General features: G+C 35.9%; 1 protein-coding gene and 1 long non-coding RNA gene across 2 annotated transcripts in view; both read left to right on the top strand.

Annotated features, from left to right (window-relative positions):
- The window catches only part of LOC119876133, a 46,896-nt gene extending 37,530 nt beyond the window's left edge, over positions 1-9,366 (top strand). Inside the window, exon 2 of the long non-coding RNA XR_005356891.1 lies at positions 9,124-9,366. This is a non-coding gene — a long non-coding RNA (uncharacterized LOC119876133). The remainder of the gene's footprint in view (positions 1-9,123) is intronic.
- GABRG3 (gamma-aminobutyric acid type A receptor subunit gamma3) overlaps positions 1-24,539 on the top strand; it is a 740,987-nt gene that overhangs the window by 692,030 nt on the left and 24,418 nt on the right. The gene's annotated exons all lie outside the window — the stretch shown is intronic.

The raw sequence follows: 24,539 nt of genomic DNA, 5'->3' as shown, positions 1-24,539 counted from the left end.
CCCAGAAGTGGACCCTGAAATTTATGGTCAACTAATATTCGATAAAGGAGGAAAGACTATCCATTGGAAGAAAGACAGTCTCTTCAATAAATGGTGTTGGGAAAATTGGACATCCACATGCAGAAGAATGAAACTGGACCACTCTCTTGCACCATACACGATGATAAACTCAAAATGGATGAAAGATCTAAATGTGAGACAAGATTCCATCAAAATGCTAGAGGAGAGCACAGGCAACACCCTTTTTGAACTTGGCCACTGTAACTTCTTAAAAGATACATCCACGAAGGTAAAAGAAACAAAAGCAAAAATGAACTATTGGGACTTCATCAAGATAAAAAGCTTTTGCACAGCAAAGGATACAGTCAACAAAACTGAAAGACAACCTACAGAATGGGAGAAGATATTTGCAAATGACGTATAGATAAAGAGCTAGTTTCCAAAATCTATAAAGAACTTATTAAACTCAACAGCAAAGAAACAAACAATCCAATCACAAAATGGGCAAAAGACATGAAGAGAAATCTCACAGAGGAAGACATAGACATGGCCAACATGCACATGAGAAAATGCTCTGCATCACTTGCCATCAGGGAAATACAAATCATAACCACAGTGAGATACCACCTCACACCAGTGAGAATGGGGAAAATTAACAAGGCAGGAAACCGCAAATGTTGGAGAGGATGCGGAGAAAAGGGAACCCTCTTACACTGTTGGTGGGAATGTGAACTGGTGCAGCCATTCTGGAAAACTGTGTGGAGGTTCCTCAAAAAGTTAAAAATAGACCTGCCCTACGGCCCAACAATTGCACCAAAGATACAGATGCAATGTAAATCTTTGGATTTACCCCAAAGATACAGATGCAATGAAACGCTGGGACCCCTGCACCCCTATGTTTCTAGCAGCAATGTTTACAACAACCAAACTGTGGAAGGAGCCTCGGTGTCCATTGAAAGATGAATGGATAAAGAAGATGTGGTTTATGTATACAATGGAATATTACTCAGCCATTAGAAATGACAAATACCCATTTGCTTCATCGTGAATGGAACTGGAGGGTATTATGCTGAGTGAAGTAAGTCAATCGGAGAAGGACAAACATTGTATGTTCTCATTCATTTGGGGAATATAAATAATAGTGAAAGGGAAGAGAAGGGAAGGGAGAAGAAATGGGTAGGAAATATCAGAAAGGGAGACAGTACATAAAGACTCCTAACTCTGGGAAACTAACTAGTGGTTGTGGAAGGGAAGGAGGGCGGGGAGTGGGGGTGAATGGGTGACGGGCACTGAGGGGAGCACTTGACGGGATGAGCACTGGGTGTTATGTTGGCAAATTGAACACCAATAAAAATTTATTATTAAAAAATAAAAAATAAAAAATAAAAAAATAAAAAAAAGGACAACCACAAAAAAAAAAAAACTGGAAAGAACTCAAATACAAAAGCTAACCTAAAGAGCTGGAGAAAAAACAGCAAATAGATCCACCCAGCAAAAGACAATTAATAAAGATTCAAGCAGAACCCAATGAAATAGAGACCAGAAGAACTGTGGAACAGATCAACAAAACCAGGAGTTGGTTCTTTGAAAAAATTAATAAGATAGATAAACCATTAGCCAGCCTTATTAAAAAGAAGAGAGAAAGGACTCAAATTAATGAAATCATGAATGAGAAAGGAGAGATCACCACCAATACCAAGGAAATACAAATGGTCTTAAAAACTTATTTTGAGCAGCTTTACACCAATAAATTAGGCAATCCAGAAGAAATGGACGCATTTCTGGAAAACCAAAAAAAAAAAAAATTAAAGGAAAAGAAAACCACAGACTACCAAAACTGGAACAGGAAGAAATAGAAAACCTGAATAGGCCAATAACCAGGGAGGTAATTGAAGCAGTCATCGAAAACCTCCCAAGACACAAAAGTCCACGGCCACATGGCTTCCCAGGGGAATTTTATCAAACGTTTAAAGAAGCAACCATACCTATTCTACTAAAGCTATTTGGAGAGATAGAAAGAGATGGAATACTTCCAAATTCGTTCTATGAGGCCAGCATCACCTTAATTCCAAAACCTCACCAAAAAGGAGAATTATAGGCCAATATCCCTGATGAACATGGATGCAAAAATTCTCAACAACTTACTAGCCAATAGGATACAACAATACATTAAGAAGATTATTCATCATGAACAAGTGGGATTTATCCCCGGGACACAAGGCTGGTTCAACACTCGTAAAGCAATCAATGTGATTGATCATATCAGCAAGAGAAAAAACAAGAACCGTATGATCCTCTCAATAGATGCAGAGAAAGCATTTGACAAAATACAGCTGTATTTGCTTTAAAAAAATAACTCAAGAGCCTTATAATAATGGAGAATGAAAAGATAAAAATGACCAGACATTTTGCCTTGAGTAACTGTCCCATCAGAATAAGAACAGACACCTGTTTCTAAATGTTGACTGGGGTAATAGAAGCTGACTAGCATTTTTGTTCCTAAAGAACACAGACATCAGCTACAAAGATGTGCCAGGAACAAAGATTCTCCTTCCCAAAGCAAGCCTCACAAATCTTCCCAAAATATTCCCTGTAGACAGTTACAGACTGATCAAAAGCCCAGTCTCTGAAGCATCTTTTTAGAGTCTCAAAATCAGTCACCTCAAAACCAATTTAAACCCTCATCACAAACATAATGAGTTCTATCCCAAGAGAGGCTCCTGCTTCTACAATCTATTTAAATCTGGCTTCCTGACAGTTCATCCATCCTTGACATGGAATTTGAAGGAATTCTATCAACTGTGAAAAATCCCAAAGCTTTAAAACAAAGAATTGGACAGATTTTATACAAAGTAAAAACATATTTATGAAATATCCCAGGTGAACTTTCTTCATCTGACTTCTTCAGGCACTGAGCCTTGTACCCATTCTATCTTGATTGGTAAGTGTCAAAGCATTTTTGAACACCTGGAGATGAGAAACTAGGGATTTTAATTTTAGTTATATCTCTAATTTTCTAAAATGGAGTTGCCTACAAGTAAGAAAATGAAGTGTCATAGTGTGTTAAGAAAATGCCAACTCTAGAAGATGACACTTGTTTTATTACCCACGAGTCTTGCATTCTCACACTGAAACATTCTCAGGAGTTGATTTGAGAGGACCTGATGGCAGGAGCCCAGAAGTAACAAGCGCCTAATGCAAATCTTGTGATACAGTCACCAAGGACAAAGTACTTTAAAATAAGGGCCAAGCTCCAGGTAAGGAGAGCATATGACTAATATTTAATAAAAATCAGATAGCTTATTTAAATGAAACTAATCAAATTTGGCAAAATCTGAATCAGAATTATTGATGATTTTTACTAAGTTCATTTTCATTCAACATTTACAAATTCAATATAATTTCCATTCACTTAAAAATACTTTCACATTTTGATGTATTATTTGATTGATAAGGGGTTTTTTATTTTATATTTTATTAAAAATATTATTTATTTATTCATGAGAGACACAGAGAGAGAGGCAGAGACACAAGCAGAGGGAGAAGCAGGCTCCATGCAGGGAGCCTGATGTGGGACTTGATCCCAGAGCGCTGGGATCATGCCCTGAGCTGAAGGCAGATGCTCAACCACTGAGCTACCCAGGCTTCATGATAGGGTGTCTTTTAATTGCCTTTTAAAATTTTTAGAACATTATTGGTTAAAATATAATTGTAAGAAACAATACAGAGATCCCATGTACTCTTTACCAGGTTATACCAATAGTACTGTTTCGAGGGGGAAGTGTATCACAGATTGGTATATAGTCAAGATATGAAACATCCATCACAAGGATCTTTCATGTCCCCATTTTATGGTCATGTCTATTTCCCTTCCTCCTTCACACCCTTCTTAATCATTAGCAACCATTAATATGATCTCCATTTTCATCTTGCCATTTCAGGAATGCTAGCTATATAAATGGAATAATACAAAATGGTACTTCTGGCCTTGGCTTTACATTTACAGGGATGTTTATTCATTTGTGTAGATCCGTGTTTCCACTTGTCATTTTTTTCCTGTGTGGATGATTTCCTTTGACATTTCTTATAGTCTCATTGTTAATGTATAGAAATGCCACTGACTTCTGGGCATTGATTTTGTATCCTGCCACACTGCCAAATTGCTGTATGAGTTCTAGCAATCATGGGGTGGAGTCTTTTGGGTTTTCTATTTAGAGTATCATGTCATCTGCAAGAGGGAGAGTTTGACTTCTTCTTTGCCAATTTGAATGCCTTTTATTTCTTTTTGTTGCCTGATTGCTGAGGCTAGGACTTCTAGTACTATGTTGAATAGCAGTGGTGAGAGTGGACATCCCTGTCGTGTTCCTGATCTTAGGGGAAAGGCTCCCAGTGTTTCCCCATTGAGAATGATATTTGCTGTGGGTTTTTCATAGATGGCTTTTAAGATGCTGAGGAATGTTCCCTCTATCCCTACACTCTGAAGAGTTTTGATCAGGAATGGATGCTGTATTTTGTCAAATGCTTTCTCTGCATCTATTGAGAGGATCATATGATTCTTGGTTTTTCTCTTGCTGATATGATCAATAACATTGATTGCTTTACGAATGTTGAACCAGCCTTGCATCCTGGGGATAAATCCCACTTGGTCATGGTGAATAATCTTCTTAATATATTGTTGTATCCTATTGGCTAGTAAATTGTTGAGAATTTTTGCATCCATGTTCATCAGGGATATTGGTCTATAATTGTCCTTTTTGGTGGGGTCTTTCTCTGGTTTTGGAATTAAGATGATGCTGGCCTCATGGAACGAATTTAGAAGTACTCCATCTCTTTCTATCTTTCCGAACAGCTTTAGTAGAATAGGTATGGATCTTCTTTAAATGTGTGATAGAATTCCCCTGGGAAACCATCTGGCCCTGGACTTTTGTGTCTTGGGAGGTTTTTGATGACTGCTTCAATTTCCTCCCTGGTTATTGGCCCGTTCAGGTTTTCTATTTCTTCCTGTTCCAGTAGTTTGGGGTTTTCCAGAAATGCGTCCATTTCTTCTAGATTGCCTAATTTATTGGCATATAGCTGCTCATAATAAGTTTTAAAAATCGTTTGTATTTCCTTGGTGTTGGTAGTGATCTCTCCTTTCTCATTCATGATTTTATTAATTTGAGTCTTCTCTCTCTTCTTTTTAATAAGGCTGGCTAATGGTTTATTTATCCTATTAATTCTTTCAAAGAACTAACCCCTGGTTTGTTGGTTTGTTGATCTGTTCCACAGTTCTTCTGGTCTCTATTTCATTGAGTTCTGCTCAATTCTTTATTAACTGTCTTCTTCTGCTGGGTGTAGGATCTATTTGCTACTTTTTCTCTAGCTCCTTTAGGTGTAAGGTTAGCTTTTGTATTTGAGTTATTAAGGAGTCAATCCCATTTACAATTGCACCCAAAAGCATAAGATACCTAGGAATAAACCTAACCAAAGATGTAAAGGATCTATACCCTAAAAACTATAGAACACTTCTGAAAGAAACTGAGGAAGACACAAAGAGATGGAAAAATATTCCATGCTCATGGATTGGAAGAATTGATATTGTTTAAATTTCATGTTACCCAGAGCAATTTACACATTTAATGCAATCCCTATCAAAATGCCATGGACTTTCTTCAGAGAGTTGGAAAAAATTATTTTAAGATTTGTGTGGAATCAGAAAAGACCCTGAATAGCAAGGGGAAATATTAAAAAAGAAAAACATAGCTGGGGGCATCACAATGCCAGATTTCAGGTTGTACTACAAAGCTGTGGTCATCAAGACAGTGTAGTACTGGCACAAAAACAGACACAGGATCAATGGAACAGAATAGAGAATCCAGAAGTGGACCCTCAACTTTATAGTGACCTAATATTCGACAAAGGAGGAAAGACGATCCACTGGAAGAAAGACAGTCTCTTCAATAAATGGTGCTGGGAAAATTGGACATCCACATGCAGAAGAATGAAACTAGACCACTCTCTTGCACCATACACAAAGATAAACTCAAAATGGATGAAAGATCTAAATGTGAGACAAGATTCCATCAAAATCCTAGAGGAGAACACAGGCAACACCCTTTTTGAACTCGGCCACAGTAACTTCTTGCAAGATACATCCACGAAGGCAAAAGAAACAAAAGCAAAAATGAACTATTGGGACTTCATCAAGATAAGAAGCTTTTGCACAGCAAAAGATACAGTCAATAAAACTAAAAGACAACCTACAGAATGGGAGAAGATATTTGCAAATGACGTATCAGATAAAGGGCTAGTATCCAAGATCTATAAAGAACTTCTTTAACTCAACACTAAAGAAACAAAAGATCCAATCATGCAATGGACAAAAGACATGAACAAAAATTTCACAGAGGAAGACATACACATGGCCTTAAGAACATCAGAAAATGCTCCGCATCACTTGCCATCAAGGAAATACAAATCAAAACCACAATGAGATACCACCTCACACCACTGAGAATGGGGAAATTAACAAGGCAGGAACCCACAAGTGTTGGAGAGGATGTGGAGAAAGGGAACCCTCTTACACTGTTGGTGGGAATGTGAACTGGTGCAGTCCCTCTGGAAAACTCTGTGGATGTTACTCAAAGAGTTAAAAATATCTGATCTCCTAATCATAGATCTGCTCTATGACCCAGCCATTGCACTGCTGGGGATTTACCCCAAAAATACAGATGCAATGAAACGCCGAGACCCCTGCACCCTGATGTTTATAGCAGCAATGTCCACAATAGCCAAACTGTGGAAGGAGCCTCGGTGTCCATCGAAAGATGAATGGATAAAGAAGATGTGGTCTATGTATATAATGGAATATTACTCAGCCATTAGTAATGACAAATACCCACCATTTGCTTTGACGTGGATGGTACTGGAGAGTATTGTCCTGAGTGAATTAAGTTCAATCAGAGAAGGAAGAACATTATATGGTCTCCTTCATTTGGGAAATATAAAAAATAATGACAGGGAATAAAGGGGAAAGGAGAAAAAATGAGTGGGAAATATCAGAAAGGGAAAAAATAACATTTCTTGTAGTGTGGATCTGCTGGTTATGAATTCTTTCGACTTTTATATGTCTGGAGCAGTGTTTATTTTTCTTTATTCTTGGAAGATATTTTGCTGGTATAGTCTTATAAACTGACAGGACTGATTTTTATTTATCTTTTGAAAGAATTTTAGATTTACAAAAGAATTAGTAAAACATGATACAAAGACTTCTCGTTTACCTTTTGCTCACTTTCCCTTACTGACTTTCCCTTACTGTTAACATCTTACATAGCAATGGCAAAGTTGGTAAAACTCAGAAGTTTACATAGGCACAAAACTGTTAGCTCGGCTACAGCCTTTATTGACATTTTATCAATTTTTCCATTAATGTCTTTTTCCTATTCAATCAAAGATACCATGTTGCATTTAGTTTTTATGTCTCCATACTCTCTTCTAATCTGTGACAATTTGTTTTATGAAAAGCAAACTAACCTGGGCACTTTTGGATACTAATGGTGAAACACTTTGTGGAATATCCTCAGCTTAAGCATTTCTAATATTTTCTCATAGTAGACACTTTTTATCATATAACATCAGAGATTACATGATATCAACATTACTTATTACAGGTGATATTAGTCTTCATCACTTTGTTAAGAAACTGTCTGCCAGATTTCTCCACTGTAAATTATAATTTTATCCCTTTCTATTTTCTACTAATTAGAAGACCGTCACTAAGTCTAGCTCATATTCAATGGGAGGGAATGATGTTTAGCTGTAGTGTTTTTGTTTGTTTTGTTGATACTCTATAAATTAATGAAGTTCCCCTCTATTTTTAGTTGTCTGGGATTTTTTCTCTTAAATGAATATTCTCTTTCATCAATTTATTTTTCTATATTTCCTAAATGACCAAATAATATTTCCCATTTAGTCTTAATATGTTGAATTACACTGACTGATTTTTTTAATGTGAGCCAGGCTTTCATTCCTGGTATTAATCTTTACATGTCAATATATATATATATATATATTGTTAGATTCAATTATTTTCTTATTTTGTTGATGGTTTTTGTGTCTACATGAATAAGGGATATTTGCTTTTTTAGTTTTATTAACTTTTCTTGTAATATCTATGTCTATTTTTGTTATTGGTAAGGCAGCCCTCATAGAATGAGTTTAGAAATGCTCTTTTTGTTTTATATTCTGGAAAAGTTTGTATACTTGGTACTATACATGCTTATAAAATTTGATAGAGGGCAGCCCGGGTGACTCAGCAGTTTAGTGCTGCCTTCAACCCAGGGCTGCTCCTGGAGACCTGGGATTGAGTCCTACATCGGGCTCCCTGCACGGAGCCTGCTTCTCCCTATGCCTGTGTCTCTGCCTGTCTCTCTCTCTCTCTCTCTCTCTCTCTGTCTCTCATGAATACATGAATAAAATCTTTTAAAATTTTTTTGATAAACTATCTGTGATTAGAGTTGTGCATTTAGAAAGTCTTTAATTAAAATTTAACTTCTTTGATAGATATAGGTTTATAAAGATTATCTATTTTTTAAGATTATCTATTTTTAATAAGTTCTGGTAGTTTTTGTCTTTCAAGGAATATGTTAATTTAACCTATGTTGTAGAATTATTGATATAGCTTTTTCAATTAATTTTTTAACCATAAAATAATGTTTCTCCCTCTTTTTTATGATATTGATTATTTGTGCTTTATCTTTTTTTCTTGGCAAAACCGTACAGGGTTTTTTGAGTTGTATATGGAGAATTCTAAGATGACTTCCAAGGTTTTCTACCCATACCATGAATTTTATGTATTTTACTCCCATGATTAGTTATGTTATTTATATGGTACACTTGAATTTAAGATATGGAAACTATCTGGTTGGGCCTTGCTTAATCACAGGAGCCTTTTAAAAACCAAGAGTTTTCTCTAGCTAGTTCAAAAGGGGAATTTAGAGTAAAGCACTAGAATGATTACATGTATTTTTGTTGGCTTGAATATGGAGTTAGCAATATAGTAAATAGTTGGGAGTGTGTTATTGTCCCATAGCTCTTGGTTTCTCTGTTCTGATTTTTTAACTCATTTTTTTCTTTGTATTTCAGATTGGATTATTTCTGTTCAACTGTTGTCAAATTCACTGGTTCTTTCCTTTGGCTGTGATAAGTCTATTGGTATCAGCATCAAGGCATGTTTCATCTCCCCTATGCTGCTGCTGCTTCTGCTGCTGTTGTTGTTTTCCTGCGTTTCTATTAGATTTCTTCTTAACATTGAAATCAGTATTGGTCTTGCATGTTGTCTACCTTCTCCATTAAAGCCTTTAACATATTAAATGATTATTTTAAACACCTCTGTTATGTCTGGCTCTTTGTAATGACTGCTTTGTCTGTTCAGACTGCTATTCTTGGTTTATTGTTGGGTGTGTCGTATGGAAGAGTAGACACTGAGGTAAATGTTTTGTATGCTTGGAGATGAGCATCCTTTTATCCTTAGGCCTCTAGTGTGAGGGTTTGCTTATCTGGTGGGAAGTTGATACAGGCTTCAAATTTTCTTCCTACTTGAATTTGAGCCTGTTGACTTGGATTTGGGTCTTCCCTTTCATCTGCCTAGAGATAATCTTTCTTTTACAGTTTCTCCACGTGGATCATACTGTTGTTTTTATTCAATGCTTGTTAGCATGTTAGTGGTTGCAACAGGGGACGGTGTTGTTTTCTGATATTTTGACTAAAATCTAGTCATAGGCAGAATTTGTGAATCTAGTTCTTCAGATGTGAACTGAATGTAATGCTGAGCCTAGCAAGTATTCCTGCAAAGTAGGAGCATTATTTCCCAGTTCCCCTGAAAAAGAGCATTATTTCCCAGTTCCCCTCCCACTGCCACAGTAGGTTTCCAATCATTCTCTAATGCAACAGTCCTTGCTGCTCTCTTCCTGTGTAATAAGGTTTTTATTTCACAGAGAGCACAGCAATGTGTGCCTGGGTAGAGGCGTTGCGGTGGAGATGGTTGCACCACTGGATGGTTGCTCAGCATTCTCCTGAGTTTTCCCTTTGAATGCCCATGAAGTTCCTGGATAAGAAACCTGCAAGAAAAAAAAAAGAAAGAAAGAAAGAAAGAAAGAAAGAAAGAAAGAAAGAAAGAAAGAAAGAAAGAAAGAAAGAAAGAAAGAAAGAAAAGAAACCTGCAAGAGCATGAGAGACCTGTATCTCTGTGGCTCTCAGAGGCTTCACATTTTCATGCTCCCCACATTTAACATTTAGTAATTTGGTAAACACTTTTGGCTCAATAGACTTAATGGATTATACAGTGTTTGGTGATATTTATCTAAAGTAAGCAATGCTTAAATAAACAAATGCCAACTAGTGTCTCTCTTTCTAAAGATTTTAGACTAGTCATTTGCCCTGAAATCTTACATGGTTGATAGGTTCAATAAAAGTTATTAGTTTGCAAAAATATTATTGGTTTGCAATCACTACAAGCAAATGAATAAATTGCTGCAATTGGCCAAAAGTAGATAACATGATTATTTTTAAGGAGGGCCATAGACAATGGCTGACAGCCTTACCAGAACTAAGTGAAATGGGAGATGGCAGTTTTCCATAGGAAATAATTAGGGGCAGAAAAACTATATACCTTCACATCCGAAATGCTTTACTCCTACCTAGATAGATCATAAAAATGTTTGTCTCAATCCAATTAGCATACACTTGATTGCTTATCTCTAATTTATAATCTTAATAATTTAAACTTTTTATTTTAAAATAATGTTAAATTTACATAACTTTGCAAAGACAATATAGAGAGTTCCTGTACCCTCCATACTCAGGTCCCTCTGTTAACATCTCTTTCAATTTCTATAGTATATAAGTTCAAAACAAATAACCAGTATTGATATATTATTATTAAATAAATCTAATCAGATTTCAATATTGTTTCTTATAATATTCCATAATATTATAACTTTCTATTCAAGGACCCCAACAAGGACACCACATTACATTTAGTCATTCATATTTCCTGAGGCTTTCTGGGCTGTGAAATTTTCTCAGCTGTTCTTTGTTTTTAATAAACTTGATAGTTTTGAGAGTACCAGCCAGGTATTTGGTAAAATGTCCCTCAATTTAGGATTCTCAGGTGTTTTTGTCATGATTAGATTAGGGTTAAAGGTTTGGGAAGAAAGACCTCAGAGTTAAGGTACCATTCTCAACACATCACATTAGGATAAGTGCTTGAACATTACTTATCACTGATGATAACATAGTGTGTCCTCACTGTAAAGTTACTTTCTCTCCCCCCTTTTTTACTATACCTTTTTTTTTAAGATTTTATTTATTCATTCATGAGAGACAGAGTAAGGAGAGAGAGAGAGGCAGAGACACAGGCAGAGGGAAAGCAGGCTCCATGCAGGGAGCCTGACTTGGGACTTGATCCCAGGTCTCCAGGATCACGCCCTGGGCCGAAGGTAGGTGCTAAACCGCTGAGCCACCCAGGAATCCCCTTTACTATACCTTTTGAAAGCAAGTTACTAATCACATCTATTTATCAGGCAGGAAGGTATGCTTTACTTCCTGGAGGTGAAAGTATCTACATAAATTATTTGGTAATATTTTTCATGGGAAATTTGTCTCTCCTCTAGTGTTTGTTTACTTATCCTTTTATTTATATCAGTATGGATTAATGAATATTTATTTTATACTTTGAATTATAATTTAAAAAACACAGTTCTATTTATTTTTCTTCTCAAACTGTTCTAGCCTTAAGCATTAAGGAGTCCTTTGACCCACCCCCTGTCATTTAATTTTCTATACCACATCTTTACTTTGAGTACTACACAGACACTCTAAGTTCATCTTTCTTATTTTCTGCCCTCACCAAAAAATCAGAGATTTCTCCAAGGAGCCCTAGTTCTCTTTATTGGGGAATAGTATTATAAATCAAGATCTAGGTCCTGGATTAGCTCATTGCTGGTGGAATATCATTACTTCTAAGCTCTCTCCACAGATAGTGCAAGGAAATATATCTATGTATATTAACCTGTGAACAAGACAGAGGTGATGCAGAAGGCATCATAGAGACAGGCTCTGTTCCATGGAAAAGACAATTGATATATCAGTAAAAGAGAGAGACAGACAGACAGAACACACTCCATCATACTGCTACTATTCATGGAAGAGGAAATAGTAAATCACTACACCTAACCCCATGTCTTACAAAGACACTTTAAAATTCCCCATTGATATCCTGTTTAATGAAAAGTCAGAGGATGCACAATGCTGAAAAGATTAATTGGTTATTCAGCAAACATTCATGGAGGGCCTACAAGAGTTAAGAAAGCAAAGAAAAGGAACAAACTGCTCTCATGAAACTTACATTCAAGGAAGAAGGGAGAATAGATGATAAACTGATAAACTTACAGATATCTTATATGTGATGGTGGTAAGTGATATATAGAGAAGTAAAACAAGGAAGGATAAAACAGATTTCCACTGCTTGTGGTAAACCATTCTTATTTTATATAGGTATCCAAGGATCTAATGGGATCTTGTTTGGGGAAGTGCAGGCAGTGAAGAGGTAAGAAATGCAGAGATCTGTTGGGAGGGTGGTTTGGGAACTAGAAATGTGAGAGCAAAGGAGAAAAAATTGGGATGTTTGAGGGATATCATGAGGGCCAATATGGCAGGAATTGGGGTTAGTAATGGAGAGGAAGCTCAAACCATGGAGGACTTTGTAGTTCAACTTAAGATTTTGAGGATTTATCTGATGAGATAGGAAGTTCTTGGATGGAGCTTGCCAAGGCTTGATCTGCGCTCTACTTTAAAAGAATTGTGTTGGCTGCTGGATGGAGAGTAGTCTGCAGATAAGCAAGTTAGGCAACTCCTCTAATAACCAGGTGGGACATCAGTGTACACTGGAGGTGGTAATATGTGGTTGGAATCTGAGTATACTTTTATGTATTTTTTAATGCATTGAATATATATTATGACAGGAAAAGAAGAAACAAAAATGGCTTTGAACCTTCAGATCTGAACAATTAGAAGAGCAGAGCTGATAGAGCAGACAGAGCTGCTTATTCCAGAATAGGGAGAAAGAGAGGCAGGAGTCTTCTCCTGCACATTGAGTTTGAAATCCTTTTTAGACATTTGTCGGGACATATTGAAATGTTGTTAAGATATATGTGACCATACTTCCAGAGAGTATCCATATTGTGTGGAACATGTATGGTATTTTAATTCCTGAAATTAGATGACATCCCCTAGAAAATAAAAGAATGGAAGGAAGATCTCAGGGCTGACCCATGGACATGCTCATATACGGAGGTTGCAAAGAGGAAAAGACACTATAAATTATACTAAGGAGATATTGCTCAAAGACAAAGCCTGGGGGTGGGGGGTGAGTAGACAGTTGAGGGCTTTAGAAATATCTTTAGACAACCACGTATGCTAAATTGACCTCAGTTGGCATTATTTTTCTAGTAAGGCTGAACCTCAAAGAAGTATTCCAATTAACACTGAGTTAGAAGTATAATAGGATTTATGCGAAGGTACCAGAGAATTAATAAAAACATGGACCACTACAAATTCAAAAGGCCGATATATATTATAAGAATCCAAACAAATACTAAACATTTCCCTAAGATCTTAGAGTAATTGGGGAGAAAAAAAGTTTGAGCTCAATGCTGAAATAGCCAAAAGGAAATAAAAGAGGGAAAGTTGTAAAAAGTTAAGACAAGATGAAGTATAAAGGGTGGGAGAGATCAAAAGAAATAGAAGAAATAAGATCATAGAAGATGAAAGCCACATTAAAAGTAGAAATAATAAAATCTAATCTGACAAAAACAGGGTCAGGAACATGAACAACAGGTTTAGAAATACTGAGGAGTACACTCAAGAGGGAATAATTAGAAGAAAACAATAGGTATGTAGATCAAACAGAGTGTTTACAAACACATAGTGTTTCTGAGAAAAAGAAAAGAACAAGCCAAACAAAGTAAAATATTTAAAGATATTATCAGAGAAAAGAGTCCTGAAATGAAGGAAGACATGGATCTGGAGATCCCAAGAAAACAGGATGTGAGATGTCTTAATAAAGTTATAAAGAGCACTTGATGGGATGAGCACTGGGTGTTATTCTGTATGTTGGCAAATTGAACACCAATAAAAAATAAATTTATTATTAAAAAAATAAAATAAAATAAATAAAAATAAAAATAAAAAAGGTTATAAAGAAACAGAGGAGAGGCTGAGAATATGACAAAGTAAGAGGCTCCTAAGCTCACATTATCCCATGGATACAACTAGATAACACTAACATCAGCATAAATAATCCAGAAAATGAACTGAAGACTGGCAGAACAAACTCCACAACTAAAGGTAGAAAAGAGGCCATATCAAAGAGGGTAGGAAGGGCGGAGACACTGTGAGGAGCTAAATGAACCATAGCTGTCCACTGGGAAGAGGATGCTGAGGCATGGAGAGGGGAGAGAAACAGACTCACACTAGAAGCTAGCACAGAGAAGATGAATCCTCATAACAATTGGCTTTGGAAGCAAGAGAGGCCAAATTTCATGAGTTCTTACAAAGCAGGGTTTAAAGACTAGAATTTTTAAAAACAGCAGCTTTGGTTTTGGGACAGCCTGGGACAGTTGGTTTTAGGAAGCTGAATCTCTACCCTTAAAATGATAGCAAGACAAACAGCTTGTGGTGATATAGTGTAGAAAAAGTAATTTGACAAACACCTGGGACATATAGGAGGAAGAGTTATTTACAAATCTCAGAGCATGTCTCTGAGGGGCAGGGTTCACTGAGGGACTTCTCTAGAAAAAAAAGGAGATGGCCAGTGTCATCCCCTCTTCAACCCCCCATCACAACATAACCTGTGGGAACCAGCAGGGTGCCAATATTCACTAGGTAACTTCCTTACCCTAAGCCCTGCCCATCACACCTCCAGAGCTTGAGCAGATCTGCCCTTACCAGTCACATTTGTACAGTCCTGTCACTTCAGATCTCCTCTCCCAGAAGATTAGCACATACCATGCCAACATCTCTTCTTCCACTGCATGTTTCACAGAGCCTCAGCCCCAACAGTGCTGACAGAAGCCCAAAACCACCTTGTTAAAATCGCATGTCTTGTCCACGTGCATTTTGTGGATCTACTAAGGCTGGCCCTATCCTGGCAGCAGCAGCAGAAGAAGGTCTCATTACCCAAGCAGACCAGCACTCACACTTAAACTACATATTTTACCCTGGTTTGGGACAAAACACTGCTGCAACAGGCAAAGAAGCCTCTACAAACGGCACACTGAAGGAAAAAGTGGCCAGGAGGCAACAGCAGGGCACACATAGCACACAGAAGACACCCCCTGGAGCACTAGGTTCTGGTGAAAGCGCACATTGCATTGCAGGGCACTGCAGGAGCTCTTCCTCATAAAGCCATTACTTTCAAGAATAGGCGATACAGCTGACTTTCCCAACACAGAGAAACAGAGAATTGGACAAAATGAGGACACAGAGGAATGTGTTCCAAATGAAAGAACAAGACAAAATCATAGCAAGAGATATTAGCAAAATGGAAAATAAGAAATATGTTGGGGGGATCCCTGGGTGGCGCAGCGGTTTGGCGCCTGCCTTTGGCCCAGGGCGCGATCCTAGAGACATCGAGCTCCCGGTGCATGGAGCCTGCTTCTTCCTCTGCCTGTGTCTCTGCCTCTCTCTCTCTCTCTCTCTCTCTCTCTCTGTGTGTGACTATCATAAAAAAAAAATTTAAAAAAGAAATATGTTGGATAGGGAATTTAAAGTAATGATCATAAAGATACTCAACTTGAGAAATGAATGGAGGACATCAGTGAGATCCTTAACAAAAAGACAAAAAAGAACCAATCAGAGGTGAAGAAAACAATAAATGAAATTAAAAATCCATTAGATGGAATAAATAGCAGGCTATAGAAGGCAGAGGAACAAATTAGCAACTTGGAAGACAGAGTAATAGGAATCAAACTGAGCAGATGAGAGAAAAAAAATTATACAAAATGAGACAGACTTAGGGAACTCAGTGACTCCATCAAGTGTATGAACTTTTGCATTATAGTGATCCTAGAAGAGAGAGAAAATGGAACAGAAAATTTATTCGAAGAAATAATAGCTGAGAAATTTCCTGATTTGGGGAAGGAAACAGATACCTAGATCCAGGAGGCACAGAGATCCCACAACCAATCAGCCAAAGGAGGTCCACGCTAAAACACATAGTAATCAAAATGGCAACACATAGGGACACCTGAGAGGCCCAGCAGTTAAGCATCTGCCTTTGGCTCAGGGTGTGATCCTGGAGTCCAGGGATCAAGTCCCACATTGGGCTCCCTACATGGAGCCTGCTTCTCTCTCTCTATGTCTCTGCCTCTCTCTCTCTCTCTGTCATAAATAAATAAATAAATAATAAATAAATAAATAAATAAATAAATAAATAAATAAATAAATAAAATCTATTTAAAAATGACAACACATAGTGAAAATGAGAGAATTTTTAAAGCAGCAAATGAAAAGAAGGCATTTACATATAAGAGAAACCCCATAAGGCTATCAGCAGATTTTTCCACAGAAACTTTATAGACCAGAAGAGAGTTGCATGACAGTGCTAAATGGGAAAAATCTTCACTCAAAAATACTCTATCCAGCAAGGCTATCATTCAGAATACGAGAAATAAAGTTTTTCAGACAAATGAAAGCTAAAGGAGTTCATGACCACTAAACCAGCCCTACAGGAAATTTTTAAAGGGACTCTAAGTGGAAAGGAAAGAACTTGAGTAAGAATAAGAAAAGTAGGAAACACAAAAGCAGTAAAAATAAGTATATCTGTAAAAATTAGTCAAGGCACACACAAGATAAAAGTATGTAAACTATGAAACCATATATCTAAAACCTGAGGGAAGTGGAGTAAAGAATGGGTTCAAACTTAAGAGACCACCAACTTAATATAGACTGCTACCTGCAAAAGATGTTATATACAAACCTAATTGTAACCACAAATCAAAAACCAATAATAGACATGCAACAAATAAAGATGAAGAAACTGAAATATATTGCTCAAGAAAGACAACAAAAGGTGAAAGAGAGCAAGAAAGGATTAGAGAAGAACTACAAAAACAACTACAAAATGACTAACAAAAGGCAATAAATACATACATATCAATAAGTACTTTAAGTGTAAAGAACCAAATGCTCCAATCAAAAGACAAGGGTGACAGAATGAATAAAAACCCAAGACCCATCTATATGCTACCTACAAGAAACACACTTCAGATCTAAAGACAATTGCAGGTTGAAAGTGGAGAAACATTTCTTATGCAAATGGATATCAAAGAAAGGCAGCATAGCAATACCTAAATTGAACAAATAGGTTTTTTTTTTTTAAAAAAAAGTCACTAACAAGATGAAGAAGGACATTATATAATAATAAAGGGAACAATCCAACAAGAAAATATGACAATTGTAAATATTTATGCACTTGACATGGGAGTACCCAAATACATAAAACATTCAGTAGAAAACATAAGGGAACTAAACAATAGTAAACAATAATAGTGGGGGACTTTAACTTACATCAATGGACAGATCATCCAAACAAACAACAAAAAACAAAGGCTTTGAATCAGACATTGAACCATATAAATTTAATAGATATATTCAGAACATTCCATCCTAAAACAGCAGAATGCACATTCATTTCAAGTACTCATTTAAAAGGGAGGGGAAGGGGCTCTAATAACCTACCTAAACTGAAGGAGAAAGAAATAGAAAATTTGAACACACCAATTACCAGCAATGAAATTGAATCAGTAAAAACAAACAAACAACAACAACAAAAACACAAAACAAAACAAAAAACCCACCTCCCAACAAACAAAAGTCCAGGCTCAGATGGGCTTCACAGATGAATTCTAAAAAATATTTAAAGAAGAGTTAATACTTGTTCTTCTCACACTGTTTCAAAAAAAATAGAAGAGGGAAAACCTCCCAAATTCATTCTAAGAACAGCATTTATCCTAATGCCAAAACTAGATAAAAACACTACAAAAGAGAGAGAGAGAGCAAAAGAGAGACAACTGTAGGCCAGTATGTCTGATGAACACAGATGCAAAAAAATCTCAACAAAATATCAGTAATCCAAATCCAAACCCAAAAATACATACAGCTACATCATACTCAATGGGGAAAAATTGAGAGCTTTTCCTCAAGGGTCAGGAAAAATATAAGAATGTCATTCTCAGCATTTTGAATCAACATAGTACTGGAACTCCTAGCAACAGCAATCATACATGAGTAAGGACTAAGAGACATTCAAATTGGTAAGGAAAAAGTAAAACTTTCCCTATTTGCAGATGGCATGATTCTATGTAGAGAAAATTCTAAAGACTCCAACCAAAAACTACTAGAATTCATAAAAGAATTTGTAGTCACAGGATACAAAATCAATGACAGAAATCCATTGCATTTCTATACACCAATAATGAAGTAGCAGAAAGAGAAATTAAGAAAACAATCTCATTTACAGACACCAAAAGTGATAAAATACCTAGGAATAAACTTAACCAAAGAAGTGAAGACTTATGCTCTAAAAACCATAAAGCATTGATGAAAGAAATTGAGGACAACAGAAAAAATGGAAAGACATTCCATGTTCATGAATTGGAAGAAGAAATATTTTTAAAATGTCTACACTACCCAAAGCTATCTACAGATTTAATGAAATTCTATCAAAATACCAACAACATTTTTCACAGAACTGGAATGAAGAATCTTGAATTTGTATAGAACCACAAAAGACCCCAAATAGCCAAAGCAATCTTGGAGGGGGAAAAAAAAAAAAGGCAAAGCTGGAGGCATTACAGTTCCAGACTTCAAGTTATATTACAATGCTGTAGTAATCAACAGTATGGTGCTGGCACAAAAATAGACACATGGATCAAAGCAACAGACTAGAAAGTTCAGAAACAAACCACCCTTATATGGTCAATTAATCCTTAACAAAGGAAATGATAATCTGCAATCAAAGAAAGTCTCTTCAACAAATGCTGTTGGGAAAACTGGAGAGCTACATGCAAAAGAGTAAAACTGGACCACTTTCTTACACTATACACAAAAAATAAACTCAAAATTGATTGGGGACCTACATGTGAGACCTGAAACCAGAAAAATCTTTGAAGAAAGCGCAGTCATTTTTCTAACATTGAATGGAGCAACTTTTTTCTAAATGTGCCTCCTGAGGCAAAGGAAACAAAAGCAAAAATAAACTATTGGGACCACATCAATGTAAAAAGCTTCTGCACAGCAAAGGAAACAACCCAGAAAACTAAAAAGCAACGTACTTAATGAGAGAATATATTTGCAAATGACATATCTGATAAAGGATTAGTATCCAAAATATATCAAAAACTCATACACCTCAACACAAAAAAACTAAATAATCCAATTAAATGAGCAGATTACCTGAACAAACATTTCTCCAAAAAGACATCCAGAGGGCCAACAGACACATGAAATGATGCTCAACATCACTCATGGTCAGGGAAATGCACATCAAAACCACAATGAGATATCATCTCACACCTGTGGGAATGGCTAAAATCAAAACTCAAGGAACAAGTGCTAAGGAGGATGGGATGTGGAGAAAAAGAAAAGGTCTTGTACTATTGGTGGGAATGTAAACTACACCTGAAACTAACATAACACCATATATTAACTACATGAAATTAAAATAAAAAATTTTTAAATGTTATGATGAAAGAAAAAGAAAAAATTAAAACAAAAATGTATGCTCAAGATGACACCTGTTCTATCAATATATTACTAGAGGTACTTGAAAGTATAAAGTTAAGATGTTATACATAGAAAACCCAAAAGACAGAACTCCATGGGTATTATTATTAAAATCATAAGATTTTAAAGGTAGTTAGATATAAGATCCATATTAAATTTCATTTCTCTATGCCAGAATATAAGGTTTTAAAATGTAATTTAAGTAGAAACATAATTTATATTTAAATGTCAGGGACACCTGGGTGGCTTAGTCGCTTAAGCTTCTGCCCTCAGCTCAGATCATGGTCTCAGAGTCCTGGGATCAAGCCTTCCATTGGGATCCCTGCTCCACAGGGAGTCTGATTCTCCCTCCTCTTCTGTGCATCCCCCACCACCACCACTAGTGCTCTCTCTCTGTCACTAATAAAGTCTTTTTAAAAATGTCATTGTCCAAAAAAACAGAATATATATCCATCAAAAATTAAATTTAACACAAGACATGCCAAAACTGTATGGAAGAAATTCAATATCTCATTGAAGGATATTCAAATGGAAATAAGTAATACTTTATGAGGGTTACAGCTTTGCTTTGCTAAGAGCTCTACTTCCAGGTAGCCACCTTGAACTATGAATAAATGAAGATACATTGGCTTATTGATTTACTACAATAAAAACACCAAACATATTTATTAAGGAACTTTACAAACTGACTGTACAATTTATATAGAGAAACACAAAGACCCAAGGCTAGCCTTGGTATGCTTAGAGAAGAATACTAAGGTTGAGGATCTTTCTACTAATAATCAATGCTATTGTATTATTTTTCTATCTCTTTTTTCCAGTTTTATTGAAATATTATTAACATATAATGTATGTTTAAGGTGTACAACATTTTGATTTGATACATGTATATATATTGCAAAATTATGGCCACAACACGATGCGTTAACATTTCTGTCATCTTGCATATTTACCTCTTTTGTGGTAATAACATTAAAGATTTACTTTATTAGCACCTTTCAAGTACAGTAGGGTAACTATAGTGACTATGTTGTATATTAGATCCCTACAATATACAATATTCCTATAACTGGAAGACTGGAAGGTTTTTTTTAAGATTCTACTTATTTATTCATTCATGAGAAACAGAGACAGACAGAGAGAGAGAGAGAGAGAGAGAGAGAGGCAGAGACACAGGCAGAGGGAAAAGCAGGCTCCATGCAGGGAGCCTGACGTGGGACTCGATCCTAGGTCTCCAGGATCACGCCCTGGGCTGAAGGCGGCACTAAACTGCTGAGCCACGGGGGCTGCCCTAACTGGAAGTTTTTAGCTTTTGATTAACATCTCCCCATTTCCCCCATCTTCCCCACCCCTGCCCCTGGCAACCACAATTCTACTCTGTTTCTATGAGTTTAACATTTTTATATTCCACCTATAAATGAGATCATAAAGTATTTTTCTTCTTTGTCTGATTTATTTCATTTTGATAATGCACTCAAATTCCATCTATGCTGTTTATTGGAGATGGCGGAATCTCCTTTCTCATGCCTGGAAAGAATTCAATTTTACATATGTAAATATCACTTCTTCTTTTATCCATTCATATATAGATGAACACTTAGGTTGTTCCCATACCGTGGCTGTCATAAATAATGGTGCAATGAACATGGGACGCAGATATTTCTTTGGATATATATCCAGAAGTGAGATTGCTAGATTATATGGTATTTTTATTTTTAATTTTTTGAGGATCCTCCATACTGTTTTCCATAGTGGCTTCACCAATTTATATTTCTACCAAAAGTGCATAAGGGTTCTTTCTTCCACATCCTCTTCAGTACTTGTTATTTTTTGTCATGTTAATATCAGCTGTTCTAAGAAGTATAGGGTGATATCTTATTATTTGCATTTCCCTGATATTAGAGATGCTAAACACTTTTTCATGTATCTGTAGGCCATTTGTATGTCTTCTTTGGGAAAATGTCTATTTTGGTTTTCAGCCCATTTTTAGTCAAATTTATTTTCTGTTGAGTTGTATGATTTCCTTATATATTTTGTATATTAACTTGTTATCAAACATGGGTTTGCAACTATTTTCTTCTATTCCATTGGTTGTCATTACATTTTGTTATTTCTTTTGCTATGCAGAAGTTTTTTAGTTTAATACAGTCCCACTTGTTTAATTTTGCTTTTGTTGTTTGTGCTTTTGGTATCATAGCCAAAAAAAAAGTTGCTGATAAGGAACTTATCATAATGATATGATAATGAACTGCCAATGTTAAGGAATTTTTCTCCTATGTTTTCTTCTAGGACTTTTACATTCTAAAGGACTGACATGAAATCTTTGAGCCATTTTGAGTTAAATTTTGCAAATGGTATAAGATAGGGGATCGTGATTATCCAGTTTTCCAATTTATTGAAGGGATTATTTCACCTATTGAATATTTTTTACTTCTTTGTCAAATATTAGTTGACCATATATGTGGAGGTTTGTTTCTGGGCTCTCATTCTGTTCCATTTGTATATGTGTCTATTTTAATGCCAGTACTATACCGTTTTGATTACTGTAGCTTTGTAGTATAGTTTGAAATCAGGAAGTATGATGCCTCCACCTTTGTTCTTCCTCAGAATTGCTTTGGCTATTTAGGGCCTTTTGTGGCTTTATCTGTATGTTAGGATTTTCTTTTCTGTTTCTGTGAAAAATGCCATTGGAATTTTGGTAGGGATGGTATTGAACTATAGATAGCTTTGGATAACATGAATATTTTAACAATATTAATCTTTTAAAATCCATGACACTGAAAGTATTTACATATATTTGTCTCTTCAATTTCCTCCATCAATATCTCATTGTTTTTAGTGTACAGATCTTTTATCTTCTTGGTTAAATTTACTTATAAGTATTTTATTATTTTTGATGCTATTATAAGTGGGATTATTTTCTTTATTTCTTCTTAAGATATTTTATTGTTAGTATATGTAAATGCAGCTGATTTCCGAGTGTTGATTTTGTATCCTGCAACTTAACTGAATTCATTTTTCAGCTCTAATAATTTCTTGGTAGAACCTTTAGGATTTCTTACATATAAGATTATATTACCTTGCAAACAGACAATTTTAATTCTTTCTTTACAATTTATGTGCTTGTTATTTCTTTTTCTTACCTAACTGCCCTGGCTAGGATTTCCTACTATGTTGAATAGGAATGGTGAGAGTGGACACCCTTGTTTTGCTCCTACTCTTAAAGGAAAGTTTTCAACCTTTTACTATTGGGTATAATGGTAGCTTTTCTCCTATGATATATGGCCTTTTTTATGTTGAAGTGCATTCTTTCTATAACCAATTTTTTTGAGAATTTTTATTATTAAAGGATGTTGCATTTTGTCAAATGCTTTTTCTGCATCTATTGAGATGATTGTGATTTTTACCTTTTATTCTGTTAACAATGTGTATCACATTTACTGATAGCATATGTTGAAGATTTTATTTGAAAGAAAGTTAACAAGAGAGAACATGACCAGGGGATGAAGAGAGGGAGATGTAGGCTCCCCACTGAGCAGGGAGCCTGACTTGGAGCTTGATCCCAGAATCCTGAGATCATGACCTGAGCTGAAACTGATTTGCATATGTTGAACCATCCTTGCATCTCAGGCATAAATCCCAATTGATCATGATGTATTACTATTTTAATTTGTGTTAAATTTGTTCTCTTATTTTGTTGAGAATGTTTGCACTTCTACACATTAGGAATATAAGCCCATAGTTTTCTCGCTGTCCCCTTAATCCAGCTTTAGAATCATAGCAATGCTGGTCTTCTTTCAGCATTTCTTTTAAGGCAAATCTAGTGGTGATGAACTCCAGCAGGTTTTGTTTGTTTGAGAAGCCTTGGGCAGCTCCGGTGGCGCGACGGTTTAGCGCCACCTGCAGCCCAGGGCGTGATCCTGGAGACCTGGGATCCAGTCGCACATCAGGCTCCTGCATGGAGCCTGCTTCTCCCTCTGCCTGTGTCTCTGCCTCTCTCTCTCTCTCTCTCTGTGTGTGTGTGTATCTCTCATGAATAAATAAATAAAAATCTTTTTAAAAAAGTCTTTACCTTTCTGTAGGACAACTTGCAAGGTAAAGTTTTTTTTTTGGTTTTTTTTGGGTTTTTGTTTTTTGTTTTTTGTTTTTTGTTTTTTGGTAAAGTATTCTTGATTAGAAGATTTTTTTTTTTTCTGCTTCAGAACTTTGGACACATCATTCCACTTTCTCTGGGCCTGCAAGGTTTCTGCTGAGAATTTTGCTGATAGCTTCATTGGGGTTCCCTTGTATGAGAAAATTTTTCTTTTCTTTTTCTGCTGTTAATGTTCTCTTTTATTTTAGTCAGTTTTATTACACATGTATTTTGGTGAAATTATTTTAGATTGAAATGTTGGGATTACCTATCAGCTTTCTGATCTTGGGTGTCCAAATCTTTCTCCAGATTTAGGAAGTTTCAGTCATCCAGTATCTATTTAATATTTTTCATCCCCAGGAAAACTTTATTTCCTTCTAGGACTCCAATACTTGGCAAATTGTTTCTATTAATAATATTCTATAGATCACATAGCTTTTCTTCACTATGTTTTATTCTTTTTCCCTTTTTTACCGAATAATTTCAAAGATCCTGTTCTTCTACTTCATAGATTCTCTCTTCTGATTTTTCAGATGCTTTTTTTCTGATTTTTGTAGATGCTTTCTATTGCATTTTTTTCCAC

Source organism: Canis lupus, chromosome 3, assembly GCF_011100685.1.
Source record: "Canis lupus familiaris isolate Mischka breed German Shepherd chromosome 3, alternate assembly UU_Cfam_GSD_1.0, whole genome shotgun sequence".
NCBI classification, from domain to species: Eukaryota; Metazoa; Chordata; class Mammalia; order Carnivora; family Canidae; genus Canis; species Canis lupus.
Note: the sequence above shows the minus strand (reverse complement) of the source record. Positions and strands in the feature narration are given on the sequence as shown.